Genomic DNA, 7,500 nt, shown 5'->3' with positions numbered 1-7,500 from the left:
CGATACCGCCATCTATGAGACGCCAAGCCGACCAAGACATCGATGGGCCCACAGTGCCCATCTTTCGACCCCACCCACAAAGCCTGCGTCCTCTGTCGACCACAGCACCCCAACGCCAGCGCCTCTGCCGCACGAAATCGTGGACCGGCAATCACTCCACCTGCGCCCCACTCCAACCGCCCAACTCGCAACTCCAGCGGATGAACGGCGGACTTTTCCCGCAGTCGCAATGTGCAATCCACCCCTATAACATGCGTTTCATGAAGAGTTATCTCCAATATGCGACATTCCCGCTGTCCCTATACATGAGCTGCGGGCTGTACCAGTTACGAGCTAGAGACGCGACCGCGTTGCTCTCTGTACGAATGCCGATGCTGAGCGGTCAGCTAGGAGGCGCTCCATCCATGTCGGTACCGGTGAGCGTTGCACTCGCAGTCGCAAGAACGTACGGCAAGTATATTACCTGGAAGAGTCAATGACAGTCCACGCCCCCCTGCGTGGGAAGAGTCTTTCTAGGCCATGACCCACCGGAAGGGCGCAGCGTCCCCCACCCCAGACATGTGACGTCACACCATCGGTATTGACGACTAGACTGATTCCTTATAATCATTTGCCATACACCGGTGGAAGCTGCCGAGACGAGTAACTACATAGCGGGCTCGCCGTGTCACTAATGTACAGAGATACAACAGTTTCGACTGGAACCGGATTAAACGTATACACGGCGCTGATTAGTAATAGATAGAGCCATCAGAATACAGATAATGTATACAACTGTCCGTATACATGCTGAAAGACTCTGCTCACAATCACAACCACACGTCAGCCACACACCCTTATCACGCACTACTCTCTGCCTGTAACACGCACACAGACAATATGTAAGCACCAGCATGGAACAACACCCAGTGCATCCTCTCCGCCACATTAGACAATCCACACTGTCATAACCAGACTGGGAGGTCCACTCAGAAAACAGAATATCCCACCCACCCGACAACCACCATTGCTCAGCCAAGCCACCAACACCCACACATGTCCTACACAGGGGTGCACCCAACATCACAATACTGCCTCCTCTCACAGCACACAAACAATGGCAGGAATGAAAGACACAGGTCTGCCACAAGCATGGAATGAGAGCGCCGCCTGTCATGAGCCAAAGGTGCATCCTGACGTGGCAAATCAGATGATGCCGCAGGCATCCACTTACTATAATCACAATCAACAAACCGGCCGCCCCGCCCCGCCCCCCATTAAACCTTTCCTTACAACAATGTGTACCTTAACCTAACCTATATCGTACCGTAACCTAACCTATATCGTACCGTAACCTAACCTATGTCGTACCGTAACCTAACCTATGTCGTACCGTAACCTAACCTATGTCGTACCGTAACCTAACCTATGTCGTACCGTAACCTAACCTATGTCGTACCGTAACCTAACCTATGTCGTACCGTAACCTAACCTATGTCGTACCGTAACCAAACCTATGTCGTACCTTAACCTAACCTATGTCGTACCTTAACCTAACCTATGTCGTACCTTAACCTAACCTATGTCGTACCTTAACCTAACCTATGTCGTACCTTAACCTAACCTATGTCGTACCTTAACCTAACCTATGTCGTACCTTAACCTAACCTATGTCGTACCTTAACCTAACCTATGTCGTACCTTAACCTAACCTATGTCGTACCTTAACCTAACCTATGTCGTACCTTAACCTAACCTATGTCGTACCTTAACCTAACCTATGTCGTACCTTAACCTAACCTATGTCGTACCTTAACCTAACCTATGTCGTACCTTAACCTAACCTATGTCGTACCTTAACCTAACCTATGTCGTACCTTAACCTAACCTATGTCGTACCTTAACCTAACCTATGTCGTACCTTAACCTAACCTATGTCGTACCTTAACCTAACCTATGTCGTACCTTAACCTAACCTATGTCGTACCTTAACCTAACCTGTATTGCGCCTTAACCTAACCTGTATTGCGCCTTAACGTAACCTGTATTGCGCCTTAACGTAACCTGTATTGCGCCTTAACGTAACCTGTATTGCGCCTTAACGTAACCTGTATTGCGCCTTAACGTAACCTGTATTGCGCCTTAACGTAACCTGTATTGCGCCTTAACGTAACCTGTATTGCGCCTTAACGTAACCTGTATTGCGCCTTAACGTAACCTGTATTGCGCCTTAACGTAACCTGTATTGCGCCTTAACGTAACCTGTATTGCGCCTTAACGTAACCTGTATTGCGCCTTAACGTAACCTGTATTGCGCCTTAACGTAACCTGTATTGCGCCTTAACGTAACCTGTATTGCGCCTTAACGTAACCTGTATTGCGCCTTAACGTAACCTGTATTGCGCCTTAACGTAACCTGTATTGCGCCTTAACGTAACCTGTATTGCGCCTTAACGTAACCTGCATTGCGCCTTAACGTAACCTGCATTGCGCCTTAACGTAACCTGTATTGCGCCTTAACGTAACCTGTATTGCGCCTTAACGTAACCTGTATTGCGCCTTAACGTAACCTGTATTGCGCCTTAACGTAACCTGTATTGCGCCTTAACGTAACCGATATTGCGCCTTAACGTAACCTATATTGCGCCGTAACGTAACCTATATTGCGCCGTAACGTAACCCACATTGCCCCTTAACGTAACCCACATTGCCCCTTAACGTAACCCACATTGCCCCTTAACGTAACCCAACACACGTTGGGCCTTAACCCAACACACGTTGGGCCTTAACCCAACACACGTTGGGCCTTAACCCAACACACGTTGGGCCTTAACCCAACACACGTTGGGCCTTAACCCAACACACGTTGGGCCTTAACCCAACACACGTTGGGCCTTAACCCAACACACGTTGGGCCTTAACCCAACACACGTTGGGCCTTAACCCAACACACGTTGGGCCTTAACCCAACACACGTTGGGCCTTAACCTGCTCTGTAATTGTCATACGACGCGTTAAATTAGTGTAGTGTTGCCTAACTGCAACCCCCGCAATATAGTTTGCTACTCGCACTGCCCGGTCCCCAGTGTATCGCTTCATGTTAAACACCTTGCAGCTATACACTGTAATGTGGATGGCAGCAGGACGTACATGCTCAATGCCCTTTGCAGTTGTTCATTGGCATTTGCAGTTGTTCATTGGCATTCGCATGTGCGAAGCACTTAGCCTACGCTGTGGTACGGCCTGTGTCAACTGTCCGCTGATGTTGTACGTCCAAATCACACACTGTACTGCACATTGGTCCTCATGTACTGAATGATACATCGTGGTACATGTGACCGTACAACGACTGCGCCAACAACGGCGAACCATGCGGTCCAAATGTTGTGCACTCAGCTACGTGTCGTCTCCCTATAAGAGCTGGATTGCAGTGTGGTATGCCCTGGATGGCGATCAGCATGAGCCGTCTGTTGATGTAGTGGCGCGTGTTGTCAGACGTAGTCGTCTCTTCTCACACACCGTGATAGCATGGTGCACTGCGTTCCACATCTGCGACATGCGACAGAGGCCGGTTGACAGTCGTTCGCGCAATGGACATCGCATACGTACGGGGGCCACCTTCCACGTGTTCGCGAAGCGTGCACATGTTGTTGCGTGTATGTGGGCAGACATAGTGTGTCGTGACACCTGACACAGGCATGCAACAATCGTTGAATTTGCAAATGGCGATGGACGCCTACGTTTGCTGGTGACGTTATGCAAATGAACAACTGGTAAACCGTTGTGGTGCGGTTGTTCTCGCTAGAGGTGAATCAGTGATGGCGACGATCGGTTGAGCTACCAACCGGTTGTTCCAGCGATACCCACCATGCCCACGAACGTGAATGGCATCTGGGTGTGAAGCGATACGCGGCGGTGGCTGGGTGGGACCGTCCCCGGCCGGTGAGGGGGGGCCTCCCGGCGTGCTGGCCGCGCGGTGCGTGGGCGCACGCGCTACAGCCGGCTGGTGGGGGCGGCCAGTGGCAGGCGCGCCGGCCGACGGAGGCGGCAGGCGGCGCAGCTGCGCGCCGGCGCACCCTGCACGCGGCGCCGTGCGGCCAAAGTAGGTCCTCGCGGGCCCGGTGCGAAGCGCGGTGGACATCTGCAGTGTGCTGGTCCGATTGAGGACTGTGTGCGCTGAGGATGCGCCGCCGCCCGGCGCTCGGCGCCGCGACGCCGTCTGCTGCTCGGTCGCCTCTGCGGTTCTCGCAGGTGGTTTGTATCGCAGCTGTGCGGACGTGTTGGCGCGTGCGCTGTGCTGGGAGAGTTCGCTTCGGCACCCAAGTGGGGCTTTTGTCCTTCTGTGGCGCTGGCGTTGGAGCTGCCGGTCACCGTAGGTGGCGCGTGTTGTCTCCCGCCGGCAATGCCACGACAGCACGCTCCCGGGCCTCTGTCGGCAGCGGCAAGCTCAGTTGGGAGCACGGGTGGTCGCACCTAAAGCGTCTACTCGCCAAACTCCGGGCGATTGCGCCTCTCTCGAACCCGACCAAGTACTTAGGACGGCGCTGCGCGCCGCCGGGACCTGAGAGGGTTTCGAGGTGTATTGTGCAGGGGAGCTCAGCCTCCTCCTGTTTGCAGAATAATTGAGCGGACGCTTGCGTGTTCGCGCGGGCCCCCGGGACACACTCCCGGGCGGCCGGCTGCTCAGCTCTAGTTGACGCAGCTCCCTGGTTGATCCTGCCAGTAGTCATATGCTTGTCTCAAAGATTAAGCCATGCATGTCTCAGTACAAGCCGCATTAAGGTGAAACCGCGAATGGCTCATTAAATCAGTTATGGTTCCTTAGATCGTACCCACGTTACTTGGATAACTGTGGTAATTCTAGAGCTAATACATGCAAACAGAGTCCCGACCAGAGATGGAAGGGACGCTTTTATTAGATCAAAACCAATCGGTCGGCTCGTCCGGTCCGTTTGCCTTGGTGACTCTGAATAACTTTGGGCTGATCGCACGGTCCTCGTACCGGCGACGCATCTTTCAAATGTCTGCCTTATCAACTGTCGATGGTAGGTTCTGCGCCTACCATGGTTGTAACGGGTAACGGGGAATCAGGGTTCGATTCCGGAGAGGGAGCCTGAGAAACGGCTACCACATCCAAGGAAGGCAGCAGGCGCGCAAATTACCCACTCCCGGCACGGGGAGGTAGTGACGAAAAATAACGATACGGGACTCATCCGAGGCCCCGTAATCGGAATGAGTACACTTTAAATCCTTTAACGAGTATCTATTGGAGGGCAAGTCTGGTGCCAGCAGCCGCGGTAATTCCAGCTCCAATAGCGTATATTAAAGTTGTTGCGGTTAAAAAGCTCGTAGTTGGATTTGTGTCCCACGCTGTTGGTTCACCGCCCGTCGGTGTTTAACTGGCATGTATCGTGGGACGTCCTGCCGGTGGGGCGAGCCGAAGGCGTGCGACGCGCCTCGTGCGTGCTCGTGCGTCCCGAGGCGGACCCCGTTGCAATCCTACCAGGGTGCTCTTGAGTGAGTGTCTCGGTGGGCCGGCACGTTTACTTTGAACAAATTAGAGTGCTTAAAGCAGGCAAGCCCGCCTGAATACTGTGTGCATGGAATAATGGAATAGGACCTCGGTTCTATTTTGTTGGTTTTCGGAACCCGAGGTAATGATTAATAGGGACAGGCGGGGGCATTCGTATTGCGACGTTAGAGGTGAAATTCTTGGATCGTCGCAAGACGAACAGAAGCGAAAGCATTTGCCAAGTATGTTTTCATTAATCAAGAACGAAAGTTAGAGGTTCGAAGGCGATCAGATACCGCCCTAGTTCTAACCATAAACGATGCCAGCCAGCGATCCGCCGCAGTTCCTCCGATGACTCGGCGGGCAGCCTCCGGGAAACCAAAGCTTTTGGGTTCCGGGGGAAGTATGGTTGCAAAGCTGAAACTTAAAGGAATTGACGGAAGGGCACCACCAGGAGTGGAGCCTGCGGCTTAATTTGACTCAACACGGGAAACCTCACCAGGCCCGGACACCGGAAGGATTGACAGATTGATAGCTCTTTCTTGATTCGGTGGGTGGTGGTGCATGGCCGTTCTTAGTTGGTGGAGCGATTTGTCTGGTTAATTCCGATAACGAACGAGACTCTAGCCTGCTAACTAGTCGCGTGACATCCTTCGTGCTGTCAGCGATTACTTTTCTTCTTAGAGGGACAGGCGGCTTCTAGCCGCACGAGATTGAGCAATAACAGGTCTGTGATGCCCTTAGATGTTCTGGGCCGCACGCGCGCTACACTGAAGGAATCAGCGTGTCTTCCTAGGCCGAAAGGTCGGGGTAACCCGCTGAACCTCCTTCGTGCTAGGGATTGGGGCTTGCAATTGTTCCCCATGAACGAGGAATTCCCAGTAAGCGCGAGTCATAAGCTCGCGTTGATTACGTCCCTGCCCTTTGTACACACCGCCCGTCGCTACTACCGATTGAATGATTTAGTGAGGTCTTCGGACTGGTACGCGGCATTGACTCTGTCGTTGCCGATGCTACCGGAAAGATGACCAAACTTGATCATTTAGAGGAAGTAAAAGTCGTAACAAGGTTTCCGTAGGTGAACCTGCGGAAGGATCATTACCGACTAGACTGCATGTCGTTCGATGTGCGTGTCGTGTCGCGCAACACGCTACCTGTACGGCTCGCAGTAGCCGTGCGCCGCGTGCGGAACCACGCGTGCTTCTCAAAACTAACGCCAATGTTGTGTGGTACGAGCGCTGAAGCGCTGGAGCGGCTGGCCTGCGGCACCTGGCGCCTGGCGCCGGTTTTGAATGACTTTCGCCCGACTGCCTGTCCGCTCCGGTGTGGAGCCGTACGACGCCCATCGGCCGTGAGGCCGTTGGACACAGAACGCTTGAACAGGGGCCGCCACACGCCTACGTCCCGCCTATGCAACTGTCTTGAAAGAGACAGTGGAAACTAAGAAAAGATCACCCAGGACGGTGGATCACTCGGCTCGTGGGTCGATGAAGAACGCAGCAAATTGCGCGTCGACATGTGAACTGCAGGACACATGAACATCGACGTTTCGAACGCACATTGCGGTCCATGGATTCCGTTCCCGGGCCACGTCTGGCTGAGGGTCGGCTACGTATACTGAAGCGCGCGGCGTTTGCCCCGCTTCGCAGACCTGGGAGCGTCGCGGCCGCCTGTGGGGCCGGCCGCGCCTCCTGAAACGTGCGATGCGCGCCCGTCGCCTGGCGGTTCGCATACCGGTACTTACTCGGTAGCGTGCACAGCCGGCTGGCGGTGTGGCGTGCGACACCTCGTACAACGACCTCAGAGCAGGCGAGACTACCCGCTGAATTTAAGCATATTACTAAGCGGAGGAAAAGAAACTAACAAGGATTCCCCCAGTAGCGGCGAGCGAACAGGGAAGAGTCCAGCACCGAACCCCGCAGGCTGCCGCCTGTCGTGGCATGTGGTGTTTGGGAGGGTCCACTACCCCGACGCCTCGCGCCGAGCCCAAGTCCAACTTGAATGAGGCC

At 53.8% G+C, this 7,500-nt stretch overlaps 3 non-coding genes across 3 annotated transcripts in view; all 3 read left to right on the top strand.

Moving 5' to 3' along the window:
* Positions 1-4,682: 4,682 nt before the first annotated feature.
* LOC124593013 lies at positions 4,683-6,592 on the top strand. The gene has a single exon (XR_006977764.1). It is a non-coding gene; the product is annotated as a small subunit ribosomal RNA (ribosomal RNA).
* Positions 6,593-6,943: 351 nt separating this feature from the next.
* Positions 6,944-7,098, top strand: LOC124593133. The gene has a single exon (XR_006977855.1). It is a non-coding gene; the product is annotated as a 5.8S ribosomal RNA (ribosomal RNA).
* A 188-nt stretch (positions 7,099-7,286) lies between these two features.
* The window catches only part of LOC124593053, a 4,222-nt gene continuing 4,008 nt past the window's right edge, over positions 7,287-7,500 (top strand). Inside the window, exon 1 of the ribosomal RNA XR_006977804.1 lies at positions 7,287-7,500. This exon is cut by the window's right edge and continues 4,008 nt beyond it. This is a non-coding gene — a ribosomal RNA (large subunit ribosomal RNA).

The sequence above is a fragment of the Schistocerca americana genome, unplaced genomic scaffold (assembly GCF_021461395.2).
Source record: "Schistocerca americana isolate TAMUIC-IGC-003095 unplaced genomic scaffold, iqSchAmer2.1 HiC_scaffold_97, whole genome shotgun sequence".
NCBI classification, from domain to species: domain Eukaryota; kingdom Metazoa; phylum Arthropoda; class Insecta; order Orthoptera; family Acrididae; genus Schistocerca; species Schistocerca americana.
Note: the sequence above shows the minus strand (reverse complement) of the source record. Positions and strands in the feature narration are given on the sequence as shown.